We start from the raw sequence: 18,444 nt of genomic DNA, 5'->3' as shown, positions 1-18,444 counted from the left end.
AAGTTGCTGAATAAGCCTATTTAATAAGCCTAAGTTGCTGAAATAAGCCTATTTAATAAGTCTAAGTTGCTGAAATAAGGCTATTTAATAAGCCTAAGTTGCTGAAATAAGCCTATTTAATAAGCCTAAGTTGCTGAAATAAGGCTATTTAATAAGTCTAAGTTGCTGAAATAAGCCTATTTAATAAGCATAAGTTGCTCAAATAAGCCTATTTAATGAGGCTATTTAATAAGTCTATTTTATAAGCCCATTTAATAAGCCTATTTAATAAGCCTATTTAATACGCCTATTTAAGAAAACTATTTAATAAGTATTTAATGAGCCTATTTAATAAGTCTATTTAATAAGCCTTTTTAATAAGCTTATTTAATAAGCTTATTTAATAAGCCTATTTAATAAGTCTATTTAATAAGCCTATTTAATAAGTATTTAATGAGCCTATTTAATAAGCCTATTTAATAAGCCTATCTATTGAGCCTATTTAATAAGCCTATTTAATAAGCCTATTTATTGAGCCTATTTAATAAGTATATTTAATAAGCCTATTTAATAAGCCTATTTAATAAGTATTTAATGAGCCTATTTAATAAGTCTATTTAATAAGCCTATTTAATAGGCCTATTTAATAAGTCTAAGTTGCTGAATAAACCTATTTAATAAGTTTAAGTTGCTGAAATAAGCCTATTTAATAAGGCTATTTAATAAGCCTAAGTTGATGAATAAGCCTATTTAATAAGGCTATTTAATGAGCCTAAGTTGCTGTAATAAGACTATTTAATAAGCCTAAGTTTCTGAACTAAGCCTATTTAAAAATGCTATTTAATAAGTCTAAGTTGCTGAAATAAACCTGTTTAATAAGGCTATTTAATAAGCATAAGTTGCTGAAATAAGCTTATTTAATAAGCCTAAGTTGCTGAAATAAGCCTATTTAATAAGCCTTTTTAATGAGTCTATTTAATAAGTCTACTTAATAAGCCTATTTAATAAGTATTTAATGAGCCTATTTAATAAGCCTATTTATTGAGCCTATTTAATAAGCCTAAGTTGCTGAAATAAGCCTATTTAATAAGTCTAAGTTGCTGAATAAGCCTATTTAATAAGCCTAAGTTGCTGAAATAAGCCTATTTAATAAGTCTAAGTTGCTGAAATAAGGCTATTTAATAAGCCTAAGTTGCTGAAATAAGCCTATTTAATAAGCCTAAGTTGCTGAAATAAGGCTATTTAATGAGTCTAAGTTGCTGAAATAAGCCTATTTAATAAGCCTAAGTTGCTAAAATAAGCCTATTTAATGAGGCTATTTAATAAGTCTATTTTATAAGCCTATTTAATAAGCCTATTTAATAAGCCTATTTAATACGCCTATTTAAGAAAACTATTTAATAAGTATTTAATGAGCCTATTTAATAAGTCTATTTAATAAGCCTTTTTAATAAGCTTATTTAATAAGCCTATTTAATAAGCCTATTTAATAAGTCTATTTAATAAGCCTATTTAATAAGTATTTAATGAGCCTATTTAATAAGCCTATTTAATAAGCCTATCTATTGAGCCTATTTAATAAGCCTATTTAATAAGCCTATTTATTGAGCCTATTTAATAAGTCTATTTAATAAGCCTATTTAATAAGCCTATTTAATAAGTATTTAATGAGCCTATTTAATAAGTCTATTTAATAAGCCTATTTAATAGGCCTATTTAATAAGTCTAAGTTGCTGAATAAGCCTATTTAATAAGCCTAAGTTGCTGAAAAAGTCTATTTAATAAGGCTAAGTTGCTGAAATAAGTATATTTAATAAGCATAAGTTGCTGAAATAAGACTATTTAATGAGTCTAAGTTGCTGAAATAAGGCTATTTAATAAGTCTAAGTTGCTGAAATAAGCCTTTTTAATCAGCGTAAGTTGCTGAAATAAGCCTATTTAATAAGCCCAAGTTGCTGAAATAAGCCTACTTAATTAGGCTATTTAATAAGCCTAAGTTGCTGAAATAAGCCTATTTAATAAGCGTAAGTTGCTGAAATAAGGCTATTTAATAAGTCTAAGTTGCTGAAATCAGCCTATTTAATAAGCCTAAGTTGCTGAAATAAGCCTATTTAATAAGCCTATTTAATAAGCCTATTTAATAGGCCTATTTAATAAGTCTAAGTTGCTGAAATAAGCCTATTTAATAAGCCTATTTAATAGGCCTATTTAATAAGTCTAAGTTGCAGAAATAAGCCTATTTTATAAGCCTAAGTTGCTGAATGAGCCTATTTAATAAGCCTAAGTTGCTGAAATAAGCCTATTTAATAAGCCTAAGTTGCTGAATAAGCCTATTTAATAAGTCTAAGTTGCTGAAATAAGCCTATTTAATAAGGTTATTTAATACGCCTAAGTTGCTGAATAAGCCTATTTAATAAATCTAAGTTGCTGAAATAAGGCTATTTAATAAGCCTACGTTGCTGAAATAAGGCTATTTAATAAGTTTAAGTTGCTGAAATAAGCCTAATTAATAAGCCTAAGTTGCTGAAATAAGCCTATTTAATGAGGCTATTTAATGAGCCTAAGTTGCTGAAATAAGCCTATTTAATAAGCCTAAGTTTCTGAACTAAGCCTATTTAAAAAGGTATATTTAATAAGTCTAAGTTGCTGAAATAAACCTATTTAAAAATGCTATTTAATAAGCCTAAGTTGCTGAAATAAACCTGTTTAATAAGGCTTTTTAATAAGCATAAGTTGCTGAAATAAGCTTATTTAATAAGCCTAAGTTGCTGAAATAAGCCTATTTAATAAGGCTATTTAATAAGTCTAAGTTGCTGAAATAAACCTATTTAATAAGCCTAAGTTGCTAAAATAAGCCTATTTAATTAGTCTATTTAATAAGTCTATTTAATAAGCCTATTTAATAAGCCTATTTAATAAGCCTATTTAAATCGCCTATTTAATAAACATATTTAATAAGTATTTAATGAGCCTATTTAATACGTCTATTTAATAAGCCTTTTTAAAAAGCCTATTTAATAAGTCTATTTAATAAGCCTATTTAATACGTCTATTTAATAAGTCTATTTAATAAGCCTATTTAATAAGTATTTAATGAGCCTATTTAATAAGCCTATTTATTGAGCCTATTTAATAAGCCTATTTATTGAGCCTATTTAATAAGCCTATTTATTGAGCCTATTTAATAAGACTATTTATTGAGCCTATTTATTGAGCCTATTTAATACGTCTATTTAATAAGCCTATTTCATAAGCCTATTTAATAAGTATTTAATGAGCCTATTTAATATGTCTATTTAATAAGCCTATTTAATAGGCCTATTTAATAAGTCTAAGTTGCTGAAATAAGCCCATTTAATCAGCCTATTTAATACGCCTATTTAATAAGTCGAAGTTGCTGAAATAAGCCTAATTAATAATCCCAAGTTGCTGAAATAAGCCTACTTAATTAGGCTATTTAATAAGCCTAAGTTGCTGAAATAAGCCTATTTAATAAGCGTAATTTGCTGAAAAAGGCTATTTAATAAGTCTAAGTTGCTGAAACAAGCCTATTTAATAAGCCTAAGTTACTGAAATAAGCCTAATTAATAAGCCTATTTAATAGGCCTATTTAATAAGTCTAATTTGCTGAAATAAGCCTATTTAATAAGCCTATTTAATAGGCCTATGTAATAAGTCTAAGTTGCTGAAATAAGCCTATTTAATAAGCCTAAGTTGCTGAATGAGCCTATTTAATAAGCCTAAGTTGCTGAAATAAGCCTATTTAATAAGCCTAAGTTGCTGAATAAGCCTATTTAATAAGTCTAAGTTGCTGAAATAAGCCTATTTAATAAGGTTATTTAATAAGTCTAAGTTGCTGAATAAGCCTATTTAATAAGTCAAAGTTGCTGAAATAAGGCTATTTAATAAGCCTACGTTGCTGAAATAAGGCTATTTAATAAGTTTAAGTTGCTGAAATAAGCCTAATTAATAAGCCTAAGTTGCTGAAATAAGCCTATTTAATGAGGCTATTTAATGAGCCTAAGTTGCTGAAATAAGCCTATTTAATAAGCCTAAGTTTCTGAACTAAGCCTATTTAAAAAGGTATATTTAATAAGTCTAAGTTGCTGAAATAAACCTATTTGAAAATGCTATTTAATAAGCCTAAGTTGCTGAAATAAACCTGTTTAATAAGGCTTTTTAATAAGCATAAGTTGCTGAAATAAGCTTATTTAATAAGCCTAAGTTGCTGAAATAAGCCTATTTAATAAGGCTATTTAATAAGTCTAAGTTGCTGAAATAAACCTATTTAATAAGCCTAAGTTGCTAAAATAAGCCTATTTAATTAGTCTATTTAATAAGTCTATTTAATAAGCCTATTTAATAAGCCTATTTAATAAGCCTATTTAAATCGCCTATTTAATAAACATATTTAATAAGTATTTAATGAGCCTAATTAATACGTCTATTTAATAAGCCTTTTTAAAAAGCCTATTTAATAAGTCTATTTAATAAGCCTATTTAATACGTCTATTTAATAAGTCTATTTAATAAGCCTATTTAATAAGTATTTAATGAGCCTATTTAATAAGCCTATTTATTGAGCCTATTTAATAAGCCTATTTATTGAGCCTATTTAATAAGCCTATTTATTGAGCCTATTTATTGAGCCTATTTAATACGTCTATTTAATAAGCCTATTTAATAAGCCTATTTAATAAGTATTTAATGAGCCTATTTAATACGTCTATTTAATAAGCCTATTTAATAGGCCTATTTAATAAGTCTAAGTTGCTGAAATAAGCCCATTTAATCAGCCTATTTAATACGCCTATTTAATAAGTCGAAGTTGCTGAAATAAGCCTAATTAATAATCCCAAGTTGCTGAAATAAGCCTACTTAATTAGGCTTTTTAATAAGCCTAAGTTGCTGAAATAAGCCTATTTAATAAGCGTAATTTGCTGAAAAAGGCTATTTAATAAGTCTAAGTTGCTGAAATAAGCCTATTTAATAAGCCTAAGTTGCTGAAATAAGCCTAATTAATAAGCCTATTTAATAGGCCTATTTAATAAGTCTAATTTGCTGAAATAAGCCTATTTAATAAGCCTATTTAATAGGCCTATGTAATAAGTCTAAGTTGCTGAAATAAGCCTATTTAATAAGCCTAAGTTGCTGAATGAGCCTATTTAATAAGCCTAAGTTGCTGAAATAAGCCTATTTAATAAGCCTAAGTTGCTGAATAAGCCAATTTAATAAGCCTAAGTTGCTGAATAAACCTATTTAATAAGTCTAAGTTGCTGAAATAAGCCTATTTAATAAGGCTATTTAATAAGCCTAAGTTGCTGAATAAGCCTATTTAATAAGTCTAAGTTGCTGAAATAAGCCTATTTAATGAGGCTATTTAATGAGCCTAAGTTGCTGAAATAAGCCTATTTAATAAGCCTAAGTTTCTGAACTAAGCCTATTTAAAAAGGTATATTTAATAAGTCTAAGTTGCTGAAATAAACCTATTTAAAAATGATATTTAATAAGCCTAAGTTGCTGAAACAAACCTGTTTATTAAGGCTATTTAATAAGCATAAGTTGCTGAAATAAGCTTATTTAATAAGCCTAAGTTGCTGAAATAAGCCTATTTAATAAGGCTATTTAATAAGCCTAAGTTGCTGAAATAAACCTATTTAATAAGCCTAAGTTGCTAAAATAAGCCTATTTAATGAGGCTATTTAATAAGTCTATTTAATAAGCCTATTTAATAAGCCTATTTAATAAGCCTATTTAATACGCCTATTTAATAAACATATTTAATAAGTATTTAATGAGCCTATTTAATAAGTCTATTTAATAAGCCTTTTTAATAAGCCTATTTAATAAGTTTATTTAATAAGCTTATTTAATAAGTCTATTTAATAAGTCTATTTAATAAGCCTATTTAATAAGTATTTAATGAGCCTATTTAATAAGCCTATTTATTGAGCCTATTTAATAAGCCTATTTATTGAGCCTATTCAATAAGCCTATTTATTGAGCCTATTTAATAAGCCTATTTATTGAGCCCATTTAATAAGCCTATTTCATAAGCCTATTTAATAAGCCTATTTAATAAGCCTATTTAATAAGCCTATTTATTGAGCCTATTTAATAAGCCTATTTAATAAGCCTATTTATTGAGCCTATTTAATAAGTCTATTTAATAAGCCTATTTAATAACCCTATTTAATAAGTATTTAATGAGCCTATTTAATAAGTCTATTTAATAAGCCTATTTAATAAGTATTTAATGAGCCTATTTAATACGTCTATTTAATAAGCCTATTTATTGAGCCTATTCAATAAGCCTATTTATTGAGCCTATTTAATAAGCCTATTTATTGAGCCTATTTATTGAGCCTATTTAATAAGTCTATTTAATAAGCCTATTTAATAAGCCTATTTAATAAGTATTTAATGAGCCTATTTAATACGTCTATTTAATAAGCCTATTTAATAGGCCTATTTAATAAGTCTAAGTTGCTGAAATAAGCCTATTTAATCAGCGTATTTAATACGCCTATTTAATAAGTCTAAGTTGCTGAAATAAGCCTATTTAATAAGCCTAAGTTGCTAAAATAAGCCTATTTAATGAGGCTATTTAATAAGTCTATTTTATAAGCCTATTTAATAAGCCTATTTAATACGCCTATTTAAGAAAACTATTTAATAAGTATTTAATGAGCCTATTTAATAAGTCTATATAATATGCCTTTTTAATAAGCTTATTTAATAAGCCTATTTAATAAGCCTATTTATTAAGTCTATTTAATAAGCCTATTTAATAAGAATTTAATGAGCCTATTTAATAAGCCTATTTAATAAGCCTATCTATTGAGCCTATTTAATAAGCCTATTTAATAAGCCTATTTATTGAGCCTATTTAATAAGTCTATTTAATAAGCCTATTTAATAAGCCTATTTAATAAGTATTTAATGAGCCTATTTAATAAGTCTATTTAATAAGCCTATTTAATAGGCCCATTTAATAAGTCTAAGTTGCTGAATAAGCCTATTTAATAAGCCTAAGTTGCTGAAAAAGCCTATTTAATAAGGCCAAGTTGCTGAAATAAGTATATTTAATAAGCATAAGTTGCTGAAATAAGACTATTTAATGAGTCTAACTTGCTGAAATAAGGCTATTTAATAAGTCTAAGTTGCTGAAATAAGCCTTTTTAATCAGCGTAAGTTGCTGAAATAAGCCTATTTAATAAGCCCAAGTTGCTGAAATAAGCCTACTTAATTAGGCTATTTAATAAGCCTAAGTTGCTGAAATAAGCCTATTTAATAAGCGTAAGTTGCTGAAATAAGGCTATTTAATAAGTCTAAGTTGCTGAAATAAGCCTATTTAATAAGCCTAAGTTGCTGAAATAAGCCTATTTAATAAGCCTATTTAATAAGCCTATTTAATAGGCCTATTTAATAAGTCTAAGTTGCTGAAATAAGCCTATTTAATAAGCCTATTTAATAGGCCTATTTAATAAGTCTAAGTTGCAGAAATAAGCCTTTTTGATAAGCCTAAATTGCTGAATGAGCCTATTTAATAAGCCTAAGTTGCTGAAATAAGCCTATTTAATAAGCCTAAGTTGCTGAATAAGCCTATTTAATAAGTATAAGTTGCTGAAATAAGCCTATTTAATAAGGTTATTTAATAAGTCTAAGTTGCTGAATAAGCCTATTTAATAAGTCAAAGTTGCTGAAATAAGGCTATTTAATAAGCCTACGTTGCTGAAATAAGGCTATTTAATAAGTTTAAGTTGGTGAAATAAGCCTAATTAATAAGCCTAAGTTGCTGAAATAAGCCTATTTAATGAGGCTATTTAATGAGCCTAAGTTGCTGAAATAAGCCTATTTAATAAGCCTAAGTTTCTGAACTAAGCCTATTTAAAAAGGTATATTTAATAAGTCTAAGTTGCTGAAATAAACCTATTTAAAAATGCTATTTAATAAGCCTAAGTTGCTGAAATAAACCTGTTTAATAAGGCTATTTAATAAGCATAAGTTGCTGAAGTAAGCTTATTTAATAAGCCTAAGTTGCTGAAATAAGCCTATTTAATAAGGCTATTTAATAAGTCTAAGTTGCTGAAATAAACCTATTTAATAAGCCTAAGTTGCTAAAATAAGCCTATTTAATTAGTCTATTTAATAAGTCTATTTAATAAGCCTATTTAATAAGCCTATTTAATAAGCCTATTTAAATCGCCTATTTAATAAACATATTTAATAAGTATTTAATGAGCCTATTTAATACGTCTATTTAATAAGCCTTTTTAAAAAGCCTATTTAATAAGTCTATTTAATAAGCCTATTTAATACGTCTATTTAATAAGTCTATTTAATAAGCCTATTTAATAAGTATTTAATGAGCCTATTTAATAAGCCTATTTATTGAGCCTATTTAATAAGCCTATTTATTGAGCCTATTTAATAAGCTTATTTATTGAGCCTATTTAATAAGACTATTTATTGAGCCTATTTATTGAGCCTATTTAATACGTCTATTTAATAAGCCTATTTAATAAGCCTATTTAATAAGTATTTAATGAGCCTATTTAATATGTCTATTTAATAAGCCTATTTAATAGGCCTATTTAATAAGTCTAAGTTGCTGAAATAAGCCCATTTAATCAGCCTATTTAATACGCCTATTTAATAAGTCGAAGTTGCTGAAATAAGCCTAATTAATAAGCCCAAGTTGCTGAAATAAGCCTACTTAATTAGGCTATTTAATAAGCCTAAGTTGCTGAAATAAGCCTATTTAATAAGCGTAAGTTGCTGAAAAAGGCTATTTAATAAGTCTAAGTTGCTGAAATAAGCCTATTTAATAAGCCTAAGTTGCTGAAATAAGCCTAATTAATAAGCCTATTTAATAGGCCTATTTAATAAGTCTAATTTGCTGAAATAAGCCTATTTAATAAGCCTATTTAATAGGCCTATGTAATAAGTCTAAGTTGCTGAAATAAGCCTATTTAATAAGCCTAAGTTGCTGAATAAGCCAATTTAATAAGCCTAAGTTGCTGAATAAACCTATTTAATAAGTCTAAGTTGCTGAAATAAGCCTATTTAATAAGGCTATTTAATAAGCCTAAGTTGCTGAATAAGCCTATTTAATAAGTCTAAGTTGCTGAAATAAGGCCATTTAATAAGCCTAAGTTGCTGAAATAAGGCTATTTAATAAGTTTAAGTTGCTGAAATAAGCCTATTTAATAAGCCTAAGTTGCTGAAATAAGACTATTTAATGAGGCTATTTAATGAGCCTAAGTTGCTGAAATAAGCCTATTTAATAAGCCTAAGTTTCTGAACTAAGCCTATTTAAAAAGGTATATTTAATAAGTCTAAGTTGCTGAAATAAACCTATTTAAAAATGATATTTAATAAGCCTAAGTTGCTGAAACAAACCTGTTTATTAAGGCTATTTAATAAGCATAAGTTGCTGAAATAAGCTTATTTAATAAGCCTAAGTTGCTGAAATAAGCCTATTTAATAAGGCTATTTAATAAGCCTAAGTTGCTGAAATAAACCTATTTAATAAGCCTAAGTTGCTAAAATAAGCCTATTTAATGAGGCTATTTAATAAGTCTATTTAATAATCCTATTTAATAAGCCTATTTAATAAGCCTATTTAATACGCCTATTCAATAAACATATTTAATAAGTATTTAATGAGCCTATTTAATAAGTCTATTTAATAAGCCTTTTTAATAAGCCTATTTAATAAGTTTATTTAATAAGCTTATTTAATAAGTCTATTTAATAAGTCTATTTAATAAGCCTATTTAATAAGTATTTAATGAGCCTATTTAATAAGCCTATTTATTGAGCCTATTTAATAAGCCTATTTATTGAGCCTATTCAATAAGCCTATTTATTGAGCCTATTTAATAAGCCTATTTATTGAGCCTATTTAATAAGCCTATTTCATAAGCCTATTTAATAAGCCTATTTAATAAGCCTATTTAATAAGCCTATTTATTGAGCCTATTTAATAAGCCTATTTAATAAGCCTATTTATTGAGCCTATTTAATAAGTCTATTTAATACGCCTATTTAATAACCCTATTTAATAAGTATTTAATGAGCCTATTTAATAAGTCTATTTAATAAGCCTATTTAATAAGTATTTAATGAGCCTATTTAATACGTCTATTTAATAAGCCTATTTATTGAGCCTATTCAATAAGCCTATTTATTGAGCCTATTTAATAAGCCTATTTATTGAGCCTATTTACTGAGCCTATTTAATAAGTCTATTTAATAAGCCTATTTAATAAGCCTATTTAATAAGTATTTAATGAGCCTATTTAATACGTCTATTTAATAAGCCTATTTAATAGGCCTATTTAATAAGTCTAAGTTGCTGAAATAAGCCTATTTAATCAGCCTATTTAATACGCCTATTTAATAAGTCTAAGTTGCTGAAATAAGCCTATTTAATAAGCCTAAGTTGCTAAAATAAGCCTATTTAATGAGGCTATTTAATAAGTCTATTTTATAAGCCTATTTAATAAGCCTATTTAATACGCCTATTTAAGAAAACTATTTAATAAGTATTTAATGAGCCTATTTAATAAGTCTATTTAATAAGCCTTTTTAATAAGCTTATTTAATAAGCCTATTTAATAAGCCTATTTAATGAGTCTATTTAATAAGCCTATTTAATAAGTATTTAATGAGCCTATTTAATAAGCCTATTTAATAAGCCTATCTATTGAGCCTATTTAATAAGCCTATTTAATAAGCCTATTTATTGAGCCTATTTAATAAGTCTATTTAATAAGCCTATTTAATAAACATATTTAATAAGTATTTAATGAGCCTATTTAATAAGTCTATTTATTGAGCCTATTTACTGAGCCTATTTAATAAGTCTATTTAATAAGCCTATTTAATAAGTATTTAATGAGTCTATTTAATAAGCCTATTTATTGAGCCTATTTAATAAGCCTATTTATTGAGCCTATTTACTGAGCCTATTTAATAAGTCTATTTAATAAGCCTATTTAATAAGCCTATTTAATAAGTATTTAATGAGCCTATTTAATATGTCTATTTAATAAGCCTATTTAATAGGCCTATTTAATAAGTCTAAGTTGCTGAAATAAGCCTATTTAATCAGCCTATTTAATACGCCTATTTAATAAGTCTAAGTTGCTGAAATAAGCCTATTTAATAAGCCTAAGTTGCTAAAATAAGCCTATTTAATGAGGCTATTTAATAAGTCTATTTTATAAGCCTATTTAATAAGCCTATTTAATACGCCTATTTAAGAAAACTATTTAATAAGTATTTAATGAGCCTATTTAATAAGTCTATTTAATAAGCCTTTTTAATAAGCTTATTTAATAAGCCTATTTAATAAGCCTATTTAATAAGTCTATTTAATAAGCCTATTTAATAAGTATTTAATGAGCCTATTAAATAAGCCTATTTAATAAGCCTATCTATTGAGCCTATTTAATAAGCCTATTTAATAAGCCTATTTATTGAGCCTATTTAATAAGTCTATTTAATAAGCCTATTTAATAAACATATTTAATAAGTATTTAATGAGCCTATTTAATACGTCTATTTAATAAGCCTATTTATTGAGCCTATTCAATAAGCCTATTTATTGAGCCTATTTAATAAGACTATTTATTGAGCCTATTTATTGAGCCTATTTAATACGTCTATTTAATAAGCCTATTTAATAAGCCTATTTAATAAGTATTTAATGAGCCTATTTAATATGTCTATTTAATAAGCCTATTTAATAGGCCTATTTAATAAGTCTAAGTTGCTGAAATAAGCCCATTTAATCAGCCTATTTAATACGCCTATTTAATAAGTCGAAGTTGCTGAAATAAGCCTAATTAATAAGCCCAAGTTGCTGAAATAAGCCTACTTAATTAGGCTATTTAATAAGCCTAAGTTGCTGAAATAAGCCTATTTAATAAGCGTAAGTTGCTGAAAAAGGCTATTTAATAAGTCTAAGTTGCTGAAATAAGCCTATTTAATAAGCCTAAGTTGCTGAAATAAGCCTAATTAATAAGCCTATTTAATAGGCCTATTTAATAAGTCTAATTTGCTGAAATAAGCCTATTTAATAAGCCTATTTAATAGGCCTATGTAATAAGTCTAAGTTGCTGAAATAAGCCTATTTAATAAGCCTAAGTTGCTGAATAAGCCAATTTAATAAGCCTAAGTTGCTGAATAAACCTATTTAATAAGTCTAAGTTGCTGAAATAAGCCTATTTAATAAGGCTATTTAATAAGCCTAAGTTGCTGAATAAGCCTATTTAATAAGTCTAAGTTGCTGAAATAAGGCCATTTAATAAGCCTAAGTTGCTGAAATAAGGCTATTTAATAAGTTTAAGTTGCTGAAATAAGCCTATTTAATAAGCCTAAGTTGCTGAAATAAGACTATTTAATGAGGCTATTTAATGAGCCTAAGTTGCTGAAATAAGCCTATTTAATAAGCCTAAGTTTCTGAACTAAGCCTATTTAAAAAGGTATATTTAATAAGTCTAAGTTGCTGAAATAAACCTATTTAAAAATGATATTTAATAAGCCTAAGTTGCTGAAACAAACCTGTTTATTAAGGCTATTTAATAAGCATAAGTTGCTGAAATAAGCTTATTTAATAAGCCTAAGTTGCTGAAATAAGCCTATTTAATAAGGCTATTTAATAAGCCTAAGTTGCTGAAATAAACCTATTTAATAAGCCTAAGTTGCTAAAATAAGCCTATTTAATGAGGCTATTTAATAAGTCTATTTAATAATCCTATTTAATAAGCCTATTTAATAAGCCTATTTAATACGCCTATTCAATAAACATATTTAATAAGTATTTAATGAGCCTATTTAATAAGTCTATTTAATAAGCCTTTTTAATAAGCCTATTTAATAAGTTTATTTAATAAGCTTATTTAATAAGTCTATTTAATAAGTCTATTTAATAAGCCTATTTAATAAGTATTTAATGAGCCTATTTAATAAGCCTATTTATTGAGCCTATTTAATAAGCCTATTTATTGAGCCTATTCAATAAGCCTATTTATTGAGCCTATTTAATAAGCCTATTTAATAAGCCTATTTATTGAGCCTATTTAATAAGTCTATTTAATACGCCTATTTAATAACCCTATTTAATAAGTATTTAATGAGCCTATTTAATAAGTCTATTTAATAAGCCTATTTAATAAGTATTTAATGAGCCTATTTAATACGTCTATTTAATAAGCCTATTTATTGAGCCTATTCAATAAGCCTATTTATTGAGCCTATTTAATAAGCCTATTTATTGAGCCTATTTACTGAGCCTATTTAATAAGTCTATTTAATAAGCCTATTTAATAAGCCTATTTAATAAGTATTTAATGAGCCTATTTAATACGTCTATTTAATAAGCCTATTTAATAGGCCTATTTAATAAGTCTAAGTTGCTGAAATAAGCCTATTTAATCAGCCTATTTAATACGCCTATTTAATAAGTCTAAGTTGCTGAAATAAGCCTATTTAATAAGCCTAAGTTGCTAAAATAAGCCTATTTAATGAGGCTATTTAATAAGTCTATTTTATAAGCCTATTTAATAAGCCTATTTAATACGCCTATTTAAGAAAACTATTTAATAAGTATTTAATGAGCCTATTTAATAAGTCTATTTAATAAGCCTTTTTAATAAGCTTATTTAATAAGCCTATTTAATAAGCCTATTTAATGAGTCTATTTAATAAGCCTATTTAATAAGTATTTAATGAGCCTATTTAATAAGCCTATTTAATAAGCCTATCTATTGAGCCTATTTAATAAGCCTATTTAATAAGCCTATTTATTGAGCCTATTTAATAAGTCTATTTAATAAGCCTATTTAATAAACATATTTAATAAGTATTTAATGAGCCTATTTAATAAGTCTATTTATTGAGCCTATTTACTGAGCCTATTTAATAAGTCTATTTAATAAGCCTATTTAATAAGTATTTAATGAGTCTATTTAATAAGCCTATTTATTGAGCCTATTTAATAAGCCTATTTATTGAGCCTATTTACTGAGCCTATTTAATAAGTCTATTTAATAAGCCTATTTAATAAGCCTATTTAATAAGTATTTAATGAGCCTATTTAATATGTCTATTTAATAAGCCTATTTAATAGGCCTATTTAATAAGTCTAAGTTGCTGAAATAAGCCTATTTAATCAGCCTATTTAATACGCCTATTTAATAAGTCTAAGTTGCTGAAATAAGCCTATTTAATAAGCCTAAGTTGCTAAAATAAGCCTATTTAATGAGGCTATTTAATAAGTCTATTTTATAAGCCTATTTAATAAGCCTATTTAATACGCCTATTTAAGAAAACTATTTAATAAGTATTTAATGAGCCTATTTAATAAGTCTATTTAATAAGCCTTTTTAATAAGCTTATTTAATAAGCCTATTTAATAAGCCTATTTAATAAGTCTATTTAATAAGCCTATTTAATAAGTATTTAATGAGCCTATTTAATAAGCCTATTTAATAAGCCTATCTATTGAGCCTATTTAATAAGCCTATTTAATAAGCCTATTTATTGAGCCTATTTAATAAGTCTATTTAATAAGCCTATTTAATAAACATATTTAATAAGTATTTAATGAGCCTATTTAATAAGTCTATTTATTGAGCCTATTTACTGAGCCTATTTAATAAGTATATTTAATAAGCCTATTTAATAAGTATTTAATGAGTCTATTTAATAAGCCTATTTATTGAGCCTATTTAATAAGCCTATTTATTGAGCCTATTTAATAAGCCTATTTATTGAGCCTATTTAATAAGCCTATTTATTGAGCCTATTTAATAAGCCTATTTCATAAGCCTATTTAATAAGCCTATTTAATAAGCCTATTTAATAAGCCTATTTATTGAGCCTATTTAATAAGCCTATTTAATAAGCCTATTTATTGAGCCTATTTAATAAGTCTATTTAATAAGCCTATTTAATAACCCTATTTAATAAGTATTTAATGAGCCTATTTAATAAGTCTATTTAATAAGCCTATTTAATAAGTATTTAATGAGCCTATTTAATACGTCTATTTAATAAGCCTATTTATTGAGCCTATTCAATAAGCCTATTTAATGAGCCTATTTAATAAGCCTATTTATTGAGCCTATTTACTGAGCCTATTTAATAAGTCTATTTAATAAGCCTATTTAATAAGCCTATTTAATAAGTATTTAATGAGCCTATTTAATACGTCTATTTAATAAGCCTATTTAATAGGCCTATTTAATAAGTCTAAGTTGCTGAAATAAGTCTATTTAATCAGCCTAAGTTGCTAAAATAAGCCTATTTAATGAGGCTATTTAATAAGTCTATTTTATAAGCCTATTTAATAAGCCTATTTAATACGCCTATTTAAGAAAACTATTTAATAAGTATTTAATGAGCCTATTTAATAAGTCTATTTAATAAGCCTTTTTAATAAGCTTATTTAATAAGCCTATTTAATAAGCCTATTTAATAAGTCTATTTAATAAGCCTATTTAATAAGTATTTAATGAGCCTATTTAATAAGCCTATTTAATAAGCCTATCTATTGAGCCTATTTAATAAGCCTATTTAATAAGCCTATTTATTGAGCCTATTTAATAAGTCTATTTAATAAGCCTATTTAATAAGCCTATTTAATAAGTATTTAATGAGCCTATTTAATAAGTCTATTTAATAAGCCTATTTAATAGGCCCATTTAATAAGTCTAAGTTGCTGAATAAGCCTATTTAATAAGCCTAAGTTGCTGAAAAAGCCTATTTAATAAGGCCAAGTTGCTGAAATAAGTATATTTAATAAGCATAAGTTGCTGAAATAAGACTATTTAATGAGTCTAAGTTGCTGAAATAAGGCTATTTAATAAGTCTAAGTTGCTGAAATAAGCCTTTTTAATCAGCGTAAGTTGCTGAAATAAGCCTATTTAATAAGCCCAAGTTGCTGAAATAAGCCTACTTAATTAGGCTATTTAATAAGCCTAAGTTGCTGAAATAAGCCTATTTAATAAGCGTAAGTTGCTGAAATAAGGCTATTTAATAAGTCTAAGTTGCTGAAATAAGCATATTTAATAAGCCTAAGTTGCTGAAATAAGCCTATTTAATAAGCCTATTTAATAAGCCTATTTAATAGGCCTATTTAATAAGTCTAAGTTGCTGAAATAAGCCTATTTAATAAGCCTATTTAATAGGCCTATTTAATAAGTCTAAGTTGCAGAAATAAGCCTATTTGATAAGCCTAAATTGCTGAATGAGCCTATTTAATAAGCCTAAGTTGCTGAAATAAGCCTATTTAATAAGCCTAAGTTGCTGAATAAGCCTATTTAATAAGTCTAAGTTGCTGAAATAAGCCTATTTAATAAGGTTATTTAATAAGTCTAAGTTGCTGAATAAGCCTATTTAATAAGTCAAAGTTGCTGAAATAAGGCTATTTAATAAGCCTACGTTGCTGAAATAAGGCTATTTAATAAGTTTAAGTTGGTGAAATAAGCCTAATTAATAAGCCTAAGTTGCTGAAATAAGCCTATTTAATGAGGCTATTTAATGAGCCTAAGTTGCTGAAATAAGCCTATTTAATAAGCCTAAGTTTCTGAACTAAGCCTATTTAAAAAGGTATATTTAATAAGTCTAAGTTGCTGAAATAAACCTATTTAAAAATGCTATTTAATAAGCCTAAGTTGCTGAAATAAACCTGTTTAATAAGGCTATTTAATAAGCATAAGTTGCTGAAGTAAGCTTATTTAATAAGCCTAAGTTGCTGAAATAAGCCTATTTAATAAGGCTATTTAATAAGTCTAAGTTGCTGAAATAAACCTATTTAATAAGCCTAAGTTGCTAAAATAAGCCTATTTAATAAGTCTATTTAATAAGTCTATTTAATAAGCCTATTTAATAAGTATTTAATGAGCCTATTTAATAAGTCTATTTAATAAGCCTATTTAATAGGCCCATTTAATAAGTCTAAGTTGCTGAATAAGCCTATTTAATAAGCCTAAGTTGCTGAAAAAGCCTATTTAATAAGGCCAAGTTGCTGAAATAAGTATATTTAATACGCATAAGTTGCTGAAATAAGACTATTTAATGAGTCTAAGTTGCTGAAATAAGGCTATTTAATAAGTCTAAGTTGCTGAAATAAGCCTTTTTAATCAGCGTAAGTTGCTGAAATAAGCCTATTTAATAAGCCCAAGTTGCTGAAATAAGCCTACTTAATTAGGCTATTTAATAAGCCTAAGTTGCTGAAATAAGCCTATTTAATAAGCGTAAGTTGCTGAAATAAGGCTATTTAATAAGTCTAAGTTGCTGAAATAAGCCTATTTAATAAGCCTAAGTTGCTGAAATAAGCCTATTTAATAAGCCTATTTAATAAGCCTATTTAATAGGCCTATTTAATAAGTCTAAGTTGCTGAAATAAGCCTATTTAATAAGCCTATTTAATAGGCCTATTTAATAAGTCTAAGTTGCAGAAATAAGCCTATTTGATAAGCCTAAATTGCTGAATGAGCCTATTTAATAAGCCTAAGTTGCTGAAATAAGCCTATTTAATAAGCCTAAGTTGCTGAATAAGCCTATTTAATAAGTCTAAGTTGCTGAAATAAGCCTATTTAATAAGGTTATTTAATAAGTCTAAGTTGCTGAATAAGCCTATTTAATAAGTCAAAGTTGCTGAAATAAGGCTATTTAATAAGCCTACGTTGCTGAAATAAGGCTATTTAATAAGTTTAAGTTGGTGAAATAAGCCTAATTAATAAGCCTAAGTTGCCGAAATAAGCCTATTTAATGAGGCTATTTAATGAGCCTAAGTTGCTGAAATAAGCCTATTTAATAAGCCTAAGTTGCTGAAATAAGCCTATTTAATGAGGCTATTTAATGAGCCTAAGTTGCTGAAATAAGCCTATTTAATAAGCCTAAGTTTCTGAACTAAGCCTATTTAAAAAGGTATATTTAATAAGTCTAAGTTGCTGAAATAAACCTATTTAAAAATGCTATTTAATAAGCCTAAGTTGCTGAAATAAACCTGTTTAATAAGGCTATTTAATAAGCATAAGTTGCTGAAGTAAGCTTATTTAATAAGCCTAAGTTGCTGAAATAAGCCTATTTAATAAGGCTATTTAATAAGTCTAAGTTGCTGAAATAAACCTATTTAATAAGCCTAAGTTGCTAAAATAAGCCTATTTAATTAGTCTATTTAATAAGTCTATTTAATAAGCCTATTTAATAAGCCTATTTAATAAGCCTATTTAAATCGCCTATTTAATAAACATATTTAATAAGTATTTAATGAGCCTATTTAATACGTCTATTTAATAAGCCTTTTTAAAAAGCCTATTTAATAAGTCTATTTAATAAGCCTATTTAATACGTCTATTTAATAAGTCTATTTAATAAGCCTATTTAATAAGTATTTAATGAGTCTATTTAATAAGCCTATTTATTGAGCCTATTTAATAAGCC

Source organism: Petromyzon marinus, unplaced genomic scaffold (genome assembly GCF_048934315.1).
Source record: "Petromyzon marinus isolate PM22_M1 ecotype Great Lakes invasive population unplaced genomic scaffold, UKy_Petmar_22M1.pri1.0 PM_G_Scaffold_10, whole genome shotgun sequence".
NCBI lineage: Eukaryota > Metazoa > Chordata > Hyperoartia > Petromyzontiformes > Petromyzontidae > Petromyzon > Petromyzon marinus.
Note: the sequence above shows the minus strand (reverse complement) of the source record.